The sequence below is a fragment of the Balaenoptera ricei genome, chromosome 8, assembly GCF_028023285.1.
Source record: "Balaenoptera ricei isolate mBalRic1 chromosome 8, mBalRic1.hap2, whole genome shotgun sequence".
NCBI classification, from domain to species: Eukaryota; Metazoa; Chordata; class Mammalia; order Artiodactyla; family Balaenopteridae; genus Balaenoptera; species Balaenoptera ricei.
Genome location: NC_082646.1, coordinates 16,263,653 through 16,284,178, shown reverse-complemented (window position 1 = coordinate 16,284,178; position 20,526 = coordinate 16,263,653).

Genomic DNA, 20,526 nt, shown 5'->3' with positions numbered 1-20,526 from the left:
GTTATCACAGAATATTGAGTTCCCTGGGCTATATAGTAGGTCCTTGTTGGTCATCTATCTTGTATACAGTAGTGTGTTTGATTCAAACCACAAGGTTTGTTTCGGGGGGAGGAACATTTCCCAGAAGATAAGGGCTCTGTTCTTAGAAGAAGGGAAGTGTCCTGGCAGATCAAACAGCCTCTGGAGTTCGTATAGCACTTGGCTACAAGTGCCTCTTTTAGGATCATCTCATTTTATTTGTCCCTCAGAAAACTCTGTGAGGAGTGTAAAGCACTTATAATTGTTCCCATTTCACTGTTAGAAAAAATAAGGTTCAAAGAGATGAAGCAACTTAACCAAGATCACATAGATTCTAAATGACCCATCCAGGCCTCAAGCATTTTTTTTTTCACTTTAATACCAACGCTTATCCCTTTATAGTGGAGGTGAGTGAGAAGATTGTGAGCTTTCTAGAAAAGGAGTCTCTTATTGCAAGATCATGCTTTCCTGAATTATATAAAGCCTCAACTGGTAGAAGCCTAACTTGGTTGCTATTCCTTAGCTCCTTTTGGAAGTTTGTCAGGATTCCCTGAGATACATGCATCTGAACCTCAATGGCCATCTCCTCATGGTTCAGGAATTTTGTTGTCTACCCAGGATTCATATCCAAAGACTCCCTCTAGCCACTCAACTCTAAACTGTCTAATTTTGGGTGTTTAGAGGTACTTCTGCTTTGTGAACTGCTTGGAGTCCTCTGGTCCAGAAGCACTAATGCCCATAGGAAAAGAGGAACTGGAAAAAGGGAGAAAATCTACCTAGGAGATGTGGTGTTGACCAAGACAAAGATGATCATTTCCATTTCTGAAGTTGGGAGCAGCTCCAGCCACCTTTGGTGGGTGGCACAACCTCATGAGTACTGAGAACATGGCAGCAGGGTATTTGGAATCTTCCATCCAAAGATGATGAGGGGAAAAGACCTCCTTAGCTGTATCACCACTAGACTCCCAAGTCTCACGCCCTCTCCTGCTTTTGAGGCAAATCGTGAATGTGCATCTTCCCTCCTGCATGTCAATGCCCAGAGAAGTACTGGATCGAATTGATTTGAGTTGGATCAGCCAGACCCTGTGTCCAAGCTGCCTCGTCTGAGTGTAGTCAGCACAGCCTAATAGAAAGAAAGAATTACTCTTGACACCAGGATTATTGCTGCCAAAGACATCAATAACTTTTTAAAGATGTGAGATAATATAACACTAATTATCAACTGAGAGAACCCATCACAAGGAGAAGGCAAGTAAGGTTTCGATTTTCCTTTCTACATGAACCCTACCCCTCCATTCCACAAAGATTTGTTGTTCCCTGGGTTTGGCCTCATGCATAATTCAGTGATCTGTGTAGCAGGAAACATTTAGAAAACTTTCGCCTTCTCCAGGAGGCTGGGGCAAAGGTGGCTTACAGCTATTCATCCATGCAAGCAAAGCTATCTCTGCTGCAGCCCTCTGGAAGAGGGGGGACCATGGCTCCTCTCATCCCCATTTGGTGACTTGCCTAAGGGTGACATAATGATTGCTGTGACAGAGTCAGAGAAGAAAAATACAGGTTGGATGAGATAAATTGATGCCACCCCAGGCTTTCCAGCAGTCCTGGTGGTGAGGAACTCTTCCTGCCTTGGAGGTTTTGCTTTCTCAGAAGGAAACTGTAGTGTTTAATGTTGCTGATGAAGGTAAAGGAATGGAGTTCTCTAGGGTGTTATAGGGAAACTTAAATGAATTGGATGGTCCCTAATTTTATCCATTTATTCATCCTAAAAATTCTGGGCACTGTGCTTGGTCCTGAGCATGCAATGAAAAACACTCTCAAAACACTTGAGATAAGAGACACTGTTTTAGGAAAGATCTCGGTGTTCTCCTCATTTGCTGCCAGTAATAAATTCTCCCTTCTCCCCTCTCCCCGCCAAAAAAAAAAAAAAACCACTCAGGATATATTGGGAGGCACAAACAAGTACATCAACAATTGTGCTTTGCCTTTCTAAGGCCTGAACTGATGGAACCATTTATTCTTTTTATTCATTCATCAGAAAGATATTTTGTGAGTACCAACTATGTGTCTGGGCCTTCACTGGATGCTGGGTAGACAGCAGTAAACAAGACAAGACAAGACAAGACAAGATTTCTAGTGGGAAGCTGAGCTATAGACCAGTCCATAAAATGCATACACAAAGTAGTTACAGAGTGAAATAAGTGTCCTGAAGAAAAAGTTGATGATATAATAAAAAGTGAGTGGGGTGGGGGATAAGTTCAGATAAAAAGGTCTCTCCGAAGAGGTGATATTTGAGCTGAAATTTATGGATTAGAAGAAGCCAGTCATGCCAAGAGATAAACAGAAAGAGTGTTGGCAGCAGTGGTGTGCTGGTAAATGTTTTACAGCTGGCTCTCTGGGGGAAATGAAAGCCCTGATTTGTAGTGTTTGCCAGTTTCCATGGTGTAAATACTCCCACACTGCCAATTTCAAGCTGCCAACATGATACTGCTGCACACAGACTTGGGAAGAGATGTGTAAAACAGATACCCACTACCCTGCGTGAGCTGCCTCCAACAGACCACTCACTGGCTCACGGTTACCTGGCCATACCAAGGGGCAAGTAGGCAGTGGGTCCTGGCCAATACTAAGGAATCAGATGGCTAGACTGATGGGACTAGAGAGAGAGATTTCTGGGGCTGTAGGTTGAGGACTGGGGTTGCTACATTCAGATGCAGCTACTAAATATTATATGGTTAGCACACTCTGCAATTCAATGCAAGAGGCACTGTACCTGATCCATCTTGATCCCATTTTAAAATTGGATATTCCCATATCACCAACCTAGATATTTTCTACTTAAAAAATGTAGTAAGCGTCATTTCATATGTGTGCGTATGTGTATGCATGGGTGGATAGGCTTGGTGTTGTGGGTACAAAAAATGAGAAATGCCGAGTCCCTGCCTTCATGGCACTTACAAACTGATAGAAAAAATGGAAACAGGAAAAGAAAACTAACATTTATTAAACATATATCATTAATAAACATATTATTAAACATATATCATTAATAAAAATTAGAGACCAGGAGGAGGGAAACATGGGAAGATTACACATAATCTGTAATATAAAGAATAGAGTTTTACAGTTTGATGTGACTGAGAATTTTCCAGAAGGACAGAAAACGATGGAAAGGATAAGTGGTTTTCTTTGGCTCAGGCCAGGAAAATGTCATCTGATAAGAATTGTCCTAATTACTCTTCTAGTGAACACATTGTTTATCCATCAAGGAGACTTTGAGAGGGACCCAGGAGGTCAGTTTATAGAATTTGGTCACAGTCACCTTCAAGAATCTAGAACCTAGGACTCAGAGAGATGGGCGACATCAGGGAACTGTCAACCGATAAGGTGCCTTAACAATTTAAGAGTCCTTTGGGAGTGGATATTACCACCTAATACTTGAATGCAGATGCTATAATTTATAACATGAAGTTGTTCTCTCTGATTGGCATTTTAGGGGTGGTCCCTGATGGTAAGTACCGTCCTTTGCAGGACTGACCAATGATCATTCAGTGTCTGGCCTTTTCAAACTGCTTTGTCAGGGACTCTACAGAGATGTATTGATTTATCTTGTGTCAACAATGAACAGTTCGAGAGTCTGGCAGGAAAACCAGATGGAGAAATCCAGCAGAATTGCAAACCTGGGACCAAGGCTTGGAGCCAGTTACGTACCCAGAGGAGATAGACACTTAGGAAAGAGATTGTTCCTTTAATTCTAAGTGAAGGAATAACAGTAGAAAATGGAAAAGCATTTACAGGAATGTTGCTGTTAGGGACAGGAAGAGGATTGAGAGAGGTAACTGAGTAACAGATGTTAATTTCCTAGAAACAAGTGAAGAGAAGATCATGGGAATAAAGAGTTTCACAAAGAAGGACACAGTCAGCAGATTTAAACATAGCCAAGAAGTTATGAGATTGAGAACTGAGGAAAGGCCATTGAAACAAATGATCAGGATGTCATTAGTCATCTTTGTGACAGCAGTTTCAGTAACATCAGTAACTAACATCCTGTATAGTGCTTTTTAGTGTGTGTGTGGCAGGGGTCTTCCTTATCTATTAGCTCATTTGATATTCATAAAAAATGCGATGAAGAAAGTGAGGTTCAGGTAGTAAATAGTTGATCCAGAAACTGAGCCCACGTTTTCTGAATCCAAATCTCATCCTCATTCTGTTGTGTTGCACAGCATCCCACAAGAGAGCACTGTGGCACCAAAGCTGGACCACAAGGAAGGAGTGAGATGCAAGGACGTGGTCAACGTCAAGGGCAGCGAGAATAAAACACCCTCTTTGAAAGTCTGCATGGTGAAGAGAAGCGGAGTGGTCACTGGAGGGACTTTTTCTTCCAGGATGAAAATAATGTTAAATGTTTTGGACCAGGAAAGGAAGGACTGGGTATCAAGGAAATGGAACAATGTCCCAAAAGGGGGAGAAGGGAAATGGGATCAAGAACACATGTGGAGGGACACTCATGGCACATCACTGGGAGAGTGAAAAGGCAGAGGAAATTCTGAGCTGAAGATATCACTGTTGGATGAGGACATCGTGAGATCATCTTTAAGGCTGAGAAGGGGCACCCATAGAGTTGAGAGATTGAGAAGAGGGCGAAGAGAGACGGAAAGCTGTTGTGGGTGTTTGCTTGATGACCTCCTGACACCCTGTCATATTCTATTCATGTCTCCTGGGGTTAGGGAGGACCCAGAGACTTCTTTTAACCTACAGTGGCCACTTTGGGGCACTGGCAGTCCTTTTTTGGGGTAACGGTGGTATAATGCAAACAGCCCTTGGCTTGGACACCCAACACTTAGAGTCCAGTTCTGGCCTCAAGTTTTCCTTGGCTTTTTGTCCAGGAACTCCAACTGCTGGACAGTATACTTGCAGGTCACACTGTTCTCAAACTCACTGGGACCAAAGCCATCATAAAGTAACAGAATTTCAAGTGTTGGAAAGATAACCTGGTCTAATCGTCGAATTCCCTTTATAACAACTGCACCAAGTGTTCTGCTTCATCATTTCCTGTGATAAGGAACTCACGACTTCTTTAGGTGCCCTGTTCCTCCTTATGTTTGTCTCAGATCTGACTTCTAGGCAATACAGAACACAGAAGTAAATAATCCAATTCCTGCTCCCCTGGGAGGGGTCGTAAAGGACTTGAAGAGAACCATCATGTCACTTTTGTTTTCTATGCTTCAGAAAAGCAAACCAAATTCTTCCTGTTGTTTCTGGGATTCTGACGATCACGTTTGTTTTTGCCTGGATACACCCCAAGATGTAATGACTGTAGGTGTGCTTCAGCTGAGCCCACATTCTGCCTCTTTACCTTTTTGCCTGAGGCTCTGATCCCCTTGGACTTGACCAGAGTCTCTCTGCCTCCAGTTTCTCTTCTCACATGTTCATCCTGCAAGCTGCTGTCAGACTAACCATCCTAAAACATGTTTTTTTACAGGTCACTTCCCTTGTCAGAGAAATCGCAGCAGTTCTCCATTTGCTATGAGATGAAGTTCAAATCTGGCATTAAATACCCTACAAAATGAGCATCTCAGTATTTTTCCAAGCTTTTCTCTGTTCTGAATATCCCCCTCCAACCAAGGTTGCTCATTCATCTTCCCATTTATTCAACTATTTATTCATTAAACAAACAATTATTGAATGTCAACTTTATGCCAGGCGTATGACAGGTAATGGGAATACAAATATGATAGAGACATAGTCCTTGACATGAATGTGTTCACAGTCTGGTGAGGAAGAAAACTATGCATGGGCATAAACAATTCATGTTATCAAATATGACAAAAAATAATCCCTAGATATCACAGCAACGATGTGCAATGCTAACAGGGAAGGAAGTGATCTTCTCTGCTCAGAGTGGTAAGAAAGGATTCAAGGAGAGGGTACTGTTTAAGTTGAGACTTGAATGATAGGTAGAAGTATGCATAGTTAATAAGGAAAGACAAAAATGTTATAAGTAGGAGGAACAACATCTGAAAGACCAGATTCTAGAAACTTCAAGTTGTCTAACATTTCAGTAGAGTATGGATATGTGGAAAAGCGGGGAAAAAGCAGTGGTGAGCTCCTAAATCTTTAACAGTAAGCCCTTTGGGGTTGGGGAGGATCCTGATTTGTAGCATTTGCCTATTTCTATGGTGTAAATATTCCCATCATGACTTATTTCAAACTACTGATGTGACATCACTGAACACAGAGCTGGGGAAGAATTGTGTTCAAATGGCTCTCACAAGCTGGTAGAAAGTAGACAAGGACATAATCAGGAAAGGATTTTATAGGTTAAGGAATTGGGCTTTTTATCCTATGGGATGATGGGAAGCCACTGAATGGCTTAAAGCTAGATAATGACACGACCAGCTTTGCCTTAAGGAAAAAACCACAAACTCAAAAAGATACATGCACCCCAATTTTCATAGCAGCATTGTTTACAATTGCCAAGATATGGAAGCAACCCAAGTGTCCATCAACAGATAAATGGATAAAGAAGATGTGGTATATACATGTAATGGAATACTACTCAGTCATAAAAAAGAACGAAATTTTGCCATTTACAGCAACATGGATAGACTTGGAGGGTATCTTGCTAAGTGACATAAGTCATACAGAGAAAGACAAACACTGTGTGATATCATTTATATGTGGAATCTAAAAAATACAACAAACTAGTGCATATAACAAAAAAGAAGCAGACTCACAGATGGAGAGAGCTAACCAGTGGTTACCAGTGAGCAGAGGGAAGGGCAGGGGGGCAATACAGGGGTAGAGGAGTAAGAGGTACAAGCTATTGGGTATAAAATAGGATACAAAGATATATTGTACAACATGGGGAATATAGCCAATATTTTATAATATCTATAAATGGAGTATAACATTTAAAAATTGTGAATCACTGTAGTGCACTCCTGTAACTTATAAAATTGTACAGCAACTATATTTCAATAAAAAACAATTTAAAAAATTTTTAAAAAGAAAAACAAAAACTATGTATGTGTGTAATTGTGGATGGGTATGGTATGAGAGAAATAAATGATGAAAATTAGGAGACTAGTTAGGACAGTGGTTCTAAACTCTATCTGTATGCCATACATTAGAATTACCTGTGGAATTAAAAAAACATAATAATAATGCTGAGACCTTAATCCCAAGATTCTGATTAAATCTGTCTGGGGCTGGACCTAGGTTTCTGTGTCTTAAATGCTTCCTGGGTGATAGTAATAGAGAGCATGGGTTGCAAAGTGCTGAGTTAGGAGACTATTGCTCTGAAATACGTTTTCTCTTTATCCAATCTCATGTTTTGCCTTGGGGACCGTTCCAGCTCCACCTCCAAACACTCTTCAATTGGCTCATCCATTCCAAGTGGCCATTTCTTCCCTTCAGACTCAGTCCTTCCTAATTTTCCCTCCTGAGGTTTTCTGGACCTTGTTTTTGCTTCCCAACCTGGCCTCACTCAGAAATCAAATAATCAGTGACAGTTTCATGCCTGGCTGCTACGAGCCAGTCCTGAACAATCTCACACCAAAACCCCAACACAGGACAGTAACCCTTTTGTTTTGTTTTGTTTTGTTTTTTTGCTGACAGGCTTCTTCTTTTATTGAAGCATAACAAAAATACAGAAAACTGGGTAAATTGCAAGTGTGCAGCTCAATAGCTTTTCCCCAAATCACCTGTGTAATCAGCATCCAGTCAAGAAATAGAAATGTACCAGAATCCCAGAAGCCACTCCTGATACCATCCAGTCACTTCCCCTCACTCTAACCACTATCCTGACTTCTAACACCTTAGGTTAGTTTTGCCAGTTTGAGGACTTAATAAGAATAGAATCATAAAATATTACTGATGGACTTTATTTTATTTTATTTTTTTAGTATTAATTCAAGAATTCATAGCTAATCTTTTTTTTTAACATCTTTATTGGAGTATAATTGCTTTACAATCGTGTGTTAGTTTCTGCTTTATAACAAAGTGAACCAGCTATACATATACATATAGCCCCATATCTCTCCCTCTTGCATCTCCCTCCCACCCTCCCTATCCCACCCCTCTAGGTGGTCACAAAGCACCGAGCTGATTTCCCTGTGCTATGTGGCTGCTTCCCACTACTATCTATTTTACATTTGGTGGTGTATATATGTCTGTGTCCCTCTCTCACTTCACCCCACCTTACCCTTCCCACTCCCCGTGTCCTCAGGTCCATTCTCTACGTCTGCCTCTTTATTGCTGTCCTGCCCCTAGGTTCTTCAGAACAATTTTTTTTTTTTTTTTAGATTCCACGTATATGTGTTAGCATACGGTATTCGTTTTGTTCTTTCTGACTTACTTCACTATGTATGACAAACTCTAGTTCCATCCACCTCACTAAAAATAACTCAATTTTGTTCCTTTTTATGGCTGAGTGATATTCCATTGTATATATGTGCCACATATTCTTTATCCATTCATCTGTCGATGGACACTTAGGTGGCTTCCATGTCTTCACTATTGTAAATAGAGCTTCAATGAACATTGTGATACATGACTCTTTATGAATTATGGTTTTTTCAAGGTATATGCCCAGTAGTGGGATTGCTGGGCCATATGGTAGTTCTATTTTTTGTTTTTTGAGGAACCTCCATAATGTTCTCCATAGTGATTGTATCAATTTACATTCACACTAACAGTGCCAGAGGGTTCCCTTTTCTCCACACCCTCTCCAGCATTTATTGTTTGTAGATTTTTTTGATGATGACCATTCTGACTTGTGTGAGGTGATAGCTCATTTTAGTTTTGATTTGCATTTCTCTAATGAAGAGTGATGTTGAGCATTCTTTCTTGTGTTTGTTGGCAATCTGTATATCTTCTTTGGAAAAATGTCTATTTAGTTCTTCTGCCCATTTTTTGATTGGGTTGTTTGTTTTTTTGATATTGAGCTGCATGAGCTGCTTGTAAACTTTGGAGATTAATCCTTTGTCAGTTGCTTCATTTGCAAATATTTTCTCCCATTCTGAGAGTTGTCTTTCATCTTTTTTATGGTTTCCTTTGCTGTGCAAAAGCTTTTAAGTTTCATTAGGTCCCATTTGTTTATTTTTGTTTTAATTTCCATTTCTCTAGGAGGTGGGTCAAAAAGGATCTTGCTGTGATTTATGTCATAGAGGTGTTCTGCCTATGTTTTCCTCTAAGTTTGATAGTGTCTGGCCTTACATTTAGGTCTTTAATCCATTTTGAGTTTATTTTTATGTATGGTGTTAGGGAGTGTTCTAATTTCATTCTTTTGCATGTAGCTGTCCAGTTTTCCCAGCACCACTTATTGGAGAGGCTGTCTTTTCTCCATTGTATATTCTTGCTTCCTTTATCAATGATAAGGTGACCATATGTACATGGGTTTAACTTTGGGCTTTCTATCCTATTCCATTGATCTATATTTCTGTTTTTGTGCCAGTACCATACTGTCTTGATTACTGTAGCTTTGTAGTATAGTCTGAAGTCAGGGAGCCTGATTCCTCCAGCTCTGTTTTTCTTTCTCAACATTGCTTTAGCTATACAGGGTCTTTTGTGTTTCCATACAAATTATGAAATTTTTTGTTCTAGTTCTGTGAAAAATGCCATTGGTAGTTTCGTAGGGATTGCATTGAATCTGTAGATTGCTTTGGGTAGTATAGACATTTTCACAATATTGATTCTTCCAATCCAGGAACATGGTATATCTCTCCATCTGTTGGTATCATCTTTAATTTCTTTCATCAGTGTCCTATAGTTTTCTGCATACAGGTCTTTTTTCTCCTTAGGTACGTTTATACCTAGGTATTTTATTCTTTTTGTTGCAATGGTAAATGGGAGTGTTTCTTTAATTTCTCTTTCAGATTTTTCATCATTAGTGTATAGGCATGCAAGAGATTTCTGTGCATTAATTTCGTATCATGTAACTTTACCAAATTCATTGATTAGCTCTAGTAGCTTTCTGGTGGCATCTTTAGGATTCTCTATGTATAGTATCATGTCATCTGCAAGCAGTGACAGTGTTACTTCTTCTTTTCCAATTTGGATTCCTTTTATTTCTTTTTCTTCTCTGATTGCTGTGGTTAAAACTTCCAAAACTATGTTGAATAATAGTGGTGAGAGTGGACATCTTTGTCTTGTTCCTGATCTTAGAGGAAATGCTTTCAGTTTTTCACCATTGAGAATGACATTTGCTGTGGGTTTGTCATACATGGCCTTTATTATGTTGAGGTAGGTTCCCTCTATGCCCACTTTCTGGAGAGTTTTTATCATAAATGGGTGTTGAATTTTGTCAAAAGGTTTTTCTGCATCTATGGAGATGATCATACGGTTTTTCTTCTTTAATTTGTTAATATGGTGTATCACATTGATTGATTTACGTATACTGAAGAATCCTTGCATCCCTGGGATAAATCCCACTTGATCATGGGGAGTGATGTTTTAAAGGTGTTGTTGGATTCTGTTTGCTAGTATTTTGTTGAGGATTTTTACATGTATATTCATCAGTGATATTGGTCTGTAATTTTCTTTTTTTGTAGTATCTTTGTCTGGTTTTGCTATCAGGGTGATGGTGGCCTCATAGAATGAGTTTGGGAGTGTTCCTTCCTCCACAATTTTTTGGAAGAGTTTGAGAAGGATGGGTGTTAGCTCTTCTCTAAATGTTTGATTTAATTTACCTGTGAAGCCATCTGGTCCTGGACTTTTGTTTGTTGGAAGATTGTTAATCACAGTTTCAATTTCATTACTTGTGATTGGTCTGTTCATATTTTCTATTTCTTCTTGGTTCAGTCTTGGAAGGTTATACCTTTCTAAGAATTTGTCCATTTCTTCCAGGTTGTCCATTTTATTGGCATAGAGTTGCTTGTAGTAGTCTCTTAGGTTGCTTTGTATTTCTGCGGTGTCTGTTGTAACTTCTCCTTTTTCATTTCTAATTTTATTGATTTGAGTCCTCTCCCTCTTTTTCTTGATGAGTCTGGCTAAAGGTTTATCAATTTTGTTTATCTTCTCAAAGAACCAGCTTTTAGTTTTATTGCTCTTTGCTGTTGTTTTCTTTGTTTCTATTTCATTTATTTCTGCTCTGATCTTCATGATTCTTTCCTTCTGCTAACTTTGGGTTTTGTTTGTTCTTCTTTCTCTAGTTCCTTTAGGTGTAAAATTAGATTTTTTTATTTGATATTCTTCTTGTTTCTTTAAGTAGACTTATATAGCTATAAACTTCCTTCTTAGAACTGTTTTTGCTGCATCCCATAGGTTTTGGGTCATCGTGTTTTCATTGTCTTTTGTTTCTAGGTATTTTTTTATTTCCTCTTTGATTTCTCTGTGATCTCTTGGTTATTTAGTAGTGTATTGTTTAGCCTCCATGGGTTTGTATTTTTTACAGATTTTTTCCTGTAATTGATATCTAGTCTCATAACTTTGTGGTCAGAAAAGATACTTGATATGATTTCAATTTTCTTAAATTTACCAAGGCTTGATTTGTGAACCAAGATATGATCTATCCTGGAGAATGTTCCATGAGCACTTGAGAAGAAAGTGTATTCTGTTGTTTTTGGATGGAATGGCCTATAAATATCAATTAAGTCCCACTTGTTTAATGTATCTTTTAAAGCTTGTGTTTCCTTATTTATTTTCACTTTGGATTATCTGTCCATTGGTGAAAGTGGGGTGTTAAAGTCCCCTATTATGATTGTGTTACTGTCAATTTCCCCTTTCATGGCTGTTAGCATTTGCCTTATGTACTGAGGTGCTCCTATGTTGGGTGCATAAATATTTACAATTGTTATATCTTCTTTTTGGATTGATCCCTTGATCATTATGTAGTGTTCTTCTTTGTCTCTTGTAATAGTCTTTATTTTATAGTCTATTTTTTCTGATATGAGAATTTCTACTCCGGCTTTCTTTGGATTTCCATTTACATGGAATATCGTTTTCAATCCCCTCACTTTCAATCTGTATGTGTCAGTACGTCTGAAGTGGGTCTCCTATAGACAGCATATATACGGGTCTTGTTTTTGTATCCATTCAGCCAGTCTATGTTTTTTGGTTGGAGCATTTAATCCAGTTACATTTAAAGTAGTGATCAATATGTATGTTCCTATTACCATTTTCTTAATTGTTTTGGATTTGTTACTGTAAGTCTTTTCCTTCTCTTGTGTTTCCTGCCTAGAGAAGTTCCTTTACCATTTGTTGTAAAGCTGGTTTGGTGGTGCTGAATTCTCTTAGCCTTTGCTTGTCTGTAAAGGTTTTAATTCCTCCTTTGAATCTGAATGAGATCCTTGCTGGGTAGAGTAATCTTGGTTGTAGGTTTTTCCCTTTTATCACTTTAAATATGTCCTGCCACTTCCTTCTGGCTTGCAGAGTTTCTGCTGAAAGATCAGGTGTTAACCTTATGGGGATTCCCTTGTATGTTTTTTGTCATGTTTCCCTTGCTGCTTTTAATATATTTTCTTTGTATTATTTTTTGATAGTTTGATTAATATGTGTCTTGGCATGTTTCTCCTTGGAGTTATCCTGTATGGGACTCTGCACTTCCTGGACTTGATTAACTATTTCCTTTCCCATATTAGGGAAGTTTTCAACTATAATCTCTTCAAATATTTTGTCAGTCCCTTTCTTTTTCTCTTCTTCTTCTGGGACCCCTATAATTCAAATGTTGTTGCTTTTAGTATTGTCCCAGAGGTCTCTGAGACTGTCCTCAATTCTTTTAATTCTTTTTTCTTTATTCTGCTCTGTGGTAGTTATTTCCACTATTTTATCTTCCAGGTCACTTGTCCATTCTTCTGCCTCAGTTATTCTGCTATTGATTCCTTCTAGAGAATTTTTAATTTCATTTATTGTGTTGTTCATCATTGTTTTTTTGCTCTTTAGTTCTTCTAGATCCTTGTTAAACGTTTCTTGTATTTTCTCCATTCTGTTTCCAAGATTTTGGATCATCTTTACTATCCTTACTCTGAATTCTTTTTCAGGTAGACTGCCTATTTCCTCTTCATTTGTTTGGTCTGGTGTGTTTTTACCTTGCTCCTTCATCTGCTATGTGTTTCTCTGTCTTCTCATTTTGCTTAACTTACTGTGTTTTGGGTCTCCTCTTTGCAGCCTGCAGGTTCGTAGTTCCCATTGTTTTTGGTGTCTGTCCCCAGTGGATAAGGTTGGTTCAGTGGGTTATGTAGGCTTCCTTGTGGAGGGGACTGGTGCCTGTGTTCTGGTGGGTGAGGCTAGATCTTGTCTTTCTGGTGGGCAGATCCGTGTCCGGTGGTGTGTTTTGGGGTTTCCATGACCTTATTATGATTTTAAGCAGCCTCTCTGCTAATGAGTACCATTGTGTTCCTGTTTTGCTAGTTGTTTGGCATAAGATGTCCAGCACTGCAGCTCGCTGGTCACTGAGTGGAGCTGCGTCTTAGCGTTGAGATGGATATCTCTGTGTGTGCTTTCACCATTTGATATTATGTGGAGCCAGGAGGTTTCTGGTGGACCAATGTCCTGATCTTGGCTCTCCCACCTCAGAGGTACGGGCCTGACACCCAGCCCGAGCAGTTAGCCACCCAGCTCAGAAGAAAAGGGAGAAAAAAAAGAAAGAAAAAAAAATAATTAAATAATATAAAGTTATTAAAATTAAAAATTTTTTAAATTATTAAAAATTTAAAAATTAAAAAGTAATAAAGAGAAAGAAAGAAAGAAAGAAGAGAGCAACCAAGACAAAAAAACAAATCCACCAATGATAACAAGCACTAAAAACTATACTAAAAAAAAAAAAAAAAAAGACAGACAGAACCCTAGGACAAACGGTAAAAGCAAAGCTCTACAGACAAAATCACATAAAGAAGCATACACATACACACTCACAAAAAGAGAAAAAGGAAAAAATATATAACTTTTGGGAAGTCTGAGGTCTTGTGCCAGCATTCAGTAGGTGTTCTCTAGGAGTTGTTCCACATGTAGATGTATTTCTGATGTATTCGTGGGGAGGAAGGTGATCTCCATGTCTTACTCCTCCACCATCTTTAAGGTCTCTCCCTAATCCTTCTTGAAAAAAGAGAATGGACAAAGGCCCTTGTAGGAAAAGATGAATAACTGAGGCTGTGAAGACGGTGAGGAATTAGTGTTAATATAACAATGACAATGAGTGAACAGTTACTGAATGCTTTCTGCAGGCCACTTACTGCAGGCTACTTTCTACGTGCTTTCTGTATATTAGTTTGAATCTCCCAACAATTCTATGAAGTAGGTAATATTATTATCCTTCCTACTTTATATATGAAGAAATTGAAACACTCAAAATAAGTAACTTCAACAAGGTCCACAGCTGGTAAGTGGTAAAGCCAACCTTCAAACTCATGCAGTTTGGCTCAAAGGATCATGTTCCCAACCATTACATGATTCCACCTCTTTTAAGTAATGCTTAAGTCTACCTAAGAGAGGGGTTGGTTATTACTGATGTCTAATGAGGAAGCAGTAGGAGTCAAATTCCAGGTTGGTAGCACAGGCCTTTGAGAGGACAGGGCTTCCACCAGTCAAAACAGAGTGGTAGGGAGGAAGAGACATTTTGCAGGATATGAGTTTGAACATGTTGCTTTTGAAGTGCTGTGGGAGATTACCTGCAAATTGCATAGGATGTGGAGCTTAGGAAAGGAAGTTTGAGTTGGAAATATACATTTTGGTAGTTGTCAGGATTGAAGCAGTAGTTAAAGCCTTGGGAATAGGGACAACTATTGCAGTCACCCAGGAAGAGTTTGCTGACTGAAAAGGGAAGAGGACCAAAGCCAAGCACTAGGGAGACCGATAGTTAATGCGACCTGAATGAGTACACTGAATGCAAAGAACTAGAAGAGAGCAGAAACATCAGGCGAGCTTGATACAGAGGAAACCAGGGACATGGATTACTCCCTGAAGGAGGGGATTGAGCAGCAGTATCCAATGCTGCAAGAGCACAGGTAAATAAGGACAGAAAAGCAGTCACTGGACTTGAACATAGAAGGTCATTGGTGACCATTGCTAGAGTAGTTTTAGTAAAATGGTGAAAGCAGTGAATTATGGGAATATGTATATATATGTATATGTATGTATATGTATGTATATATTATAGATTTTTTTCTCTTTAATTTGGACAGTTCTTTTTATGACCTTAGAAACTGAAGAGATCCTTAAAAAGGGCGGGGTGGTAATGATAAGCCTTGAACAGAAAAATGATATGATTATACAGATTACCCAGTATTCCTGTTATGGGTTTAGACATAGGTACAGTTCACTCACACCTCATGACCTCCATATTCTCTATGAAGCAGAAGGCAAGAGGGTAGCATAGTGTACTTGAGCACAGATTGGTTGGGAATGCCTACTAAGGTAATATTGGTCATGAACGGTCTAAGAACCAAAAGGAAAATTGGCTAAGCAGAATTGAAGATCCAACTCATATTGGAAACTCCAAATTTCTAATGATGTTGGTCTGCATGGCTGTACAATTTTCTGCAGTTCTACTCAGTCTTACAGGTTTAAGGGCAGGGAATAAAGATTGTAGAATGGATTTGGAAAGGGTACCACATAAGAAAATGGGAGCAAAAGGTTACAAGTGAATAACTCAAGGAATCAAGGAATCAACTGGGTGGTTTTTATGGATGATCAGAAAAGAATGAAATTAAAAGGTAGTTGATAGATGAAGGGAAAATGGAGGATTTAAGGGACTTAGAGACATCAACAGGATTGAAGGGCAAGTACAATGGGAATTAGAAAGTAAAAGAGCTGGAACCATGGTTTTGGCAGAGCAGGGGACACTGGCTTTGAGATTTTCACACTAAGGGAAGAGCTAGGTGATAAGATGTAGATAAGATGAGAGTGGAAGCCATGTTCACTGGGGTTGGGAAGGTCAAGAAACTTATAAGCTATTGTGTTGAATCAGCTCTTCAAGAATGCTGAAATATCCCTGCAGGACAGGATGCAAGGAAAGACTGATAAGTACTGATATATGTACTATATACTATACGGTACTGTAGTATAAGTTAAGGCATCTCAGGGGTCTGTGTAGAATTATAGCCCCTTTCAGGCTTCATCCAGCTCACTTCTTCTTTCCCACACCAAAGTTACACTCTGCTTCCCTTGCTTCTTTAACTCAGGCCACACCCATTCTATTGCTTGGGGCTCCTTCTCCCCAAATCCGGGTACAGAGTGAAACTCAGTCTTCCCAGTTCTCACTCCCTGCTGCTCCTGAAGACAAGCCTGTAGGTCCTTTTGGTTTTGAGAGCGTCAGCTCCTGTTCAATCCTGCTGATTTCTGTGAGGAACCGAAGTGGAAGTGACAGGTACCAAATACAGGAAGCTGCAGAGCTTCCAGAATCTTACACCTTTCTCTCGGGCATGGTCTCTGGGGTGTATTTTTTAACTCCTCTCTGGGAGACACAATAGAAGCTTCATGAAGCTTGCTTTCTCCTGTATTCCCAAGAGTTGGGCTTAGCAAATGAAATCCCTTTGCTGAGGGCAGGCCAATCCCTTCCTGCTTTATAAGACATAAAACAGAAATTTTCAAAATATAATAGACACATGTCTCCACAGCTGAAATTAAACAGAAATTAACACATTGCCATATTTGCTACCAATCTTTACTGTTTTTTTAAAGAAATAAAGCATTACAAATAGAGATAATACTTCATCTGCATCCTTGCCCCATCTCTCTACCTCAGAGTAGCCACTAATCTGAAGCTGGTGTAATTTCCATTCATGTTTTGTGCTTTGACTATGTGTTTGTCTATAAATAATACATATCCTTTTGCAACTCATTTTTTTGATCAACTTTATGTTTTAGAGATTTATGCATTTTGTTATATGTGGATCAGGTCCATTCATTGTAAATTTTATTGTACAGTATTTCACTGTGTGAATAAATCACAGTTTATTAGTCCCCTGATGAGGGATGGTTTCTTTCTATTTATTCACTGTTACAAACAGTGCTGCAGTGAGAACCCTTGCACATTTCCTTGTGTTCATTTGCTAGACATACCAGCATCTAGCAGGTCTACAGGATATACACTAGAAGGATATTGCCATATCTTATGTATGGTAAGGCTATAGTTAATGTTTTTAAGAAACTACCAAGTTATTTTCCAAGGTGTTTGTACCATTTTATATTTCTCCCAGCAGTGTATGTGAGTTCCTATTGCTCCAAATTCTTACCAACACTTGAAATTGTGTCTTTTTAATTCTAGTCATTCTAATCAGTGTAAGGGTGTCTCATAGTGTGGTTTTAATTGGCCTTTCCCTGATGACGAATGACATATATATATACATATACATATATATATGTCATTAGTCATATTAGTCCTTGTGTATCTGTTAAATTTTTGCCAACTTTTCATGGGGTTGTTGGTTGTTCTTATTAAGCTGGTATAAATTTTTCACATACTCTAGATTAAAATTCTTTGTAAACTACATGTACTGAGAATATTTTCTCCTAGTCTGTGGCTTACCTTTTAATTTTCCTAACAGTGGACTTTGAAAAACAGGAGTTTTTAATTTTTAATTAGCAACTTTTTTCTTTAGGGTTTTGTGTGTGTATGTGTGTTTCATGCAAGAAATCTTTGCCTATCTCAAATTTATGAAGATTTTCTCCTACATTTTTTCTAAAAGTTTCATAATTTTAGCTTCTATATTTATGTCTATGATCCATCTTGAGTTAATTTTTGTGTATGTTATTAAGTAAGGGTCACGGTTTACTTTTTTCTGTATATCCACTTATTCCAACATCATTTGTTGAAAAGATTTTCCTTTCCCCATTGATTTACCTTGTCACCTTTATTGAAAATCAGTTTATCATAGATGTGAAGGTCTATTTCTGGACCCTCTATTCTGTTCCACTGATCCTATAAATCCATCCTTATACGAATACTACTGTATTACGATAGCTTTATAGTAAGTCTGGAAATCAGGTAATATAATCTTTCAACTCTGTTTATCTCTTTCAAAAAATTTTTGGCTAGCCTAGGCCCATTGTATTTCCAAATAAATTTTAGAATGAGCTTGCCAATTTCTACAAAAAGAAGCCTTCTGGAATTTTCACAGGAATTGCTTGAATCTATAGATTAAATTGGGGAGAACTGACATCTTAATATTGTCTTCTGATTTATGAACATGGTATGTCATGCCATTTGTTTAGGTCTTTTTAAATTTCTCTCAGCATATTTTGTAATTTTCAGGGTACTGATCTTACACATGTATTGTTATATTTATCTCCACATATTTTCATATGTGATACTACTATAAATGATATTATTTCTTACTTTACTTTCAAATTGTTTATTGCTATCATATAAAAATACAATTGATATTTGTATATTGTCCTCACATCCTATAAACTTGCTAACATCGATTATTTTTTTCTATAGCTTTTATTATAGATTCCTTGGAATTTTCTATATACAGTACAAAGTCACCTGCAAATAAAGAAAGTATTGCTTCCTTCATTTCAATCTGTGTGTCTTAAAAATAGTTTTTTGAGGTATAATTGATATAAAATAAACTACACTTCTTTAAACTGTACAATTTGATGTTTTGATGCATGTATAAAAGCATGAAGCTATTGTCAAAATCAAGAGCATAAAACATGTCCAACGTCCCCAAAAGTTTTCTCATGCCCCTTTGTAACCCTCTCACCCATCCCTATCTCCTACAGACAACTACTGATCTGCTTTCTATCAGTATAGATCAGTTTGCATTTTCTGGAGTTTAATATAACTGAAGCATATAGTATGAATACTTTTTTTGTCTGGCTTCTTTCACTGAACATAATTATTTTGAGATTTATCCATATTGTTGTACCAATAGATTACTCCTTTTCATTGCTGAATAGTATTCTATTGTATACCATGAAGATTTTCTTCTATGTTTTCTTTTATAAATTTTATAATTTAAAATGTTACAGTTTTTGCTTATACATTTAGGACTAGAATACATTTTAAATTAATTTTTGTATATGGTACAAGATATGGATCAAAGTTCTTTTTTTCACACATATGGATATCCAAATGTTCTAGCATCATTTATTGAACAAACTATCCTTTCTCCACTGACTTGCAATGGCAACATTGTAAAAAATCAGTTATCCATGCATGTGTGGATTTATTTCTGGACTCTATTCTAGTTCATCAATCTATTTGTCTATCTTCTCACCAATACCACTGTATCTTTATTACTGTAGACCAAGTCTTGAAATCAGGTAGTATTTGTCTTCCAAATTTTTTTCTTTTCTAAATTGTTTTGGCTATTTCATGTCCTTTCCATTTCCACATGAATTTTATAATCAAATTGTCAATTTCTTCAAAAAATGTTTGCCGAGATTATGATTTGGATGGCATTGAATCTACAGATCACTTTGGGGAGAATCAACATCTTAACAATATTGAGTCTTCCAACCCATGAATAAAGTATGGTGCTCTGTTTATTGGGGTTTCCTTAGTTACTCTTACTTACGTTTTGTAGTTTTTGGTGTGTAGGTCTTGCATATCTTTTGTCAGCTTTTTCCCTGTTTCACAAACTCTGTGCAATTGTAAAGAGTATACTTTTAAAATTTCAACTTCCACGTATACATTACTAGCATATATAATTGATTTTTTGTATATATTTTGTACACTTCAACATTTCCAAACTCACTAATGAGGTCTAGCAGCTTTTTTATAGATTCCAATAAATTCTCTACATAGATGATAATGTCATATGCAAATACAGACAATCTTGTTTCTTCTTTCCAACTTGGATGCCTTTTTTTCTCTTGCATTATCATACTGGCTAGAACTTCTAGTTGAATAGAGGTGAAGAGAGTACAGATCCTTGTGTTGTTCCTGATCTTAGGGAGAAAGCTTTCAGTCTTTTGCCATTAAGTACCATGTTAGCTATGAGTTTTTCATGGATGCTTTCTGTCAGCTTGACAAATGTTCCTTCTGTTTTCATAGTTCGCTTACATTCTTTTCAGAGATGAATATGAGACTTTATCAAATGCTTTTAGTGTATCTTCTGAGATTGTCATATGGCTTTTCTTTCTTAGTTTGTTAATATAAATTTATACTGATTGATTTTCAAATCTAAATCCCACCTTGCATTCATGAGGTAAAACTTACTTTATCATAATATGTTTTCCTTTTTATATATTATTGGATTTAATTTGCTAAAGTGTTAAGAAATTTTGCCTTTATGTTCATAAGGCTGATACTAGTATGTAGTTTTATTTCTTTGTATTATCTTTGTATGGTTTTGGTGTCAGGGTAATGCTGACCTTTCAGAATGAGTTGAGAAATATTCCCTCCTCTTCAACTTTTAAAAATATTTTATGTGGAATTGGTATTCTTAAATGTTTGGTAGAACAAAGACAATGCAGTCACCTAGGACTGAAGTTTTCTTTGTTGGGAGGTTTTTAACTACAAATTCAGTGACTTTAATAAATACAGAGCTAGTCACATTTTCTGTTTCATCTTGCGTGAGCATTGATAGTTCTTGTCTTTATTCAAATTATTTTTTTTCATTT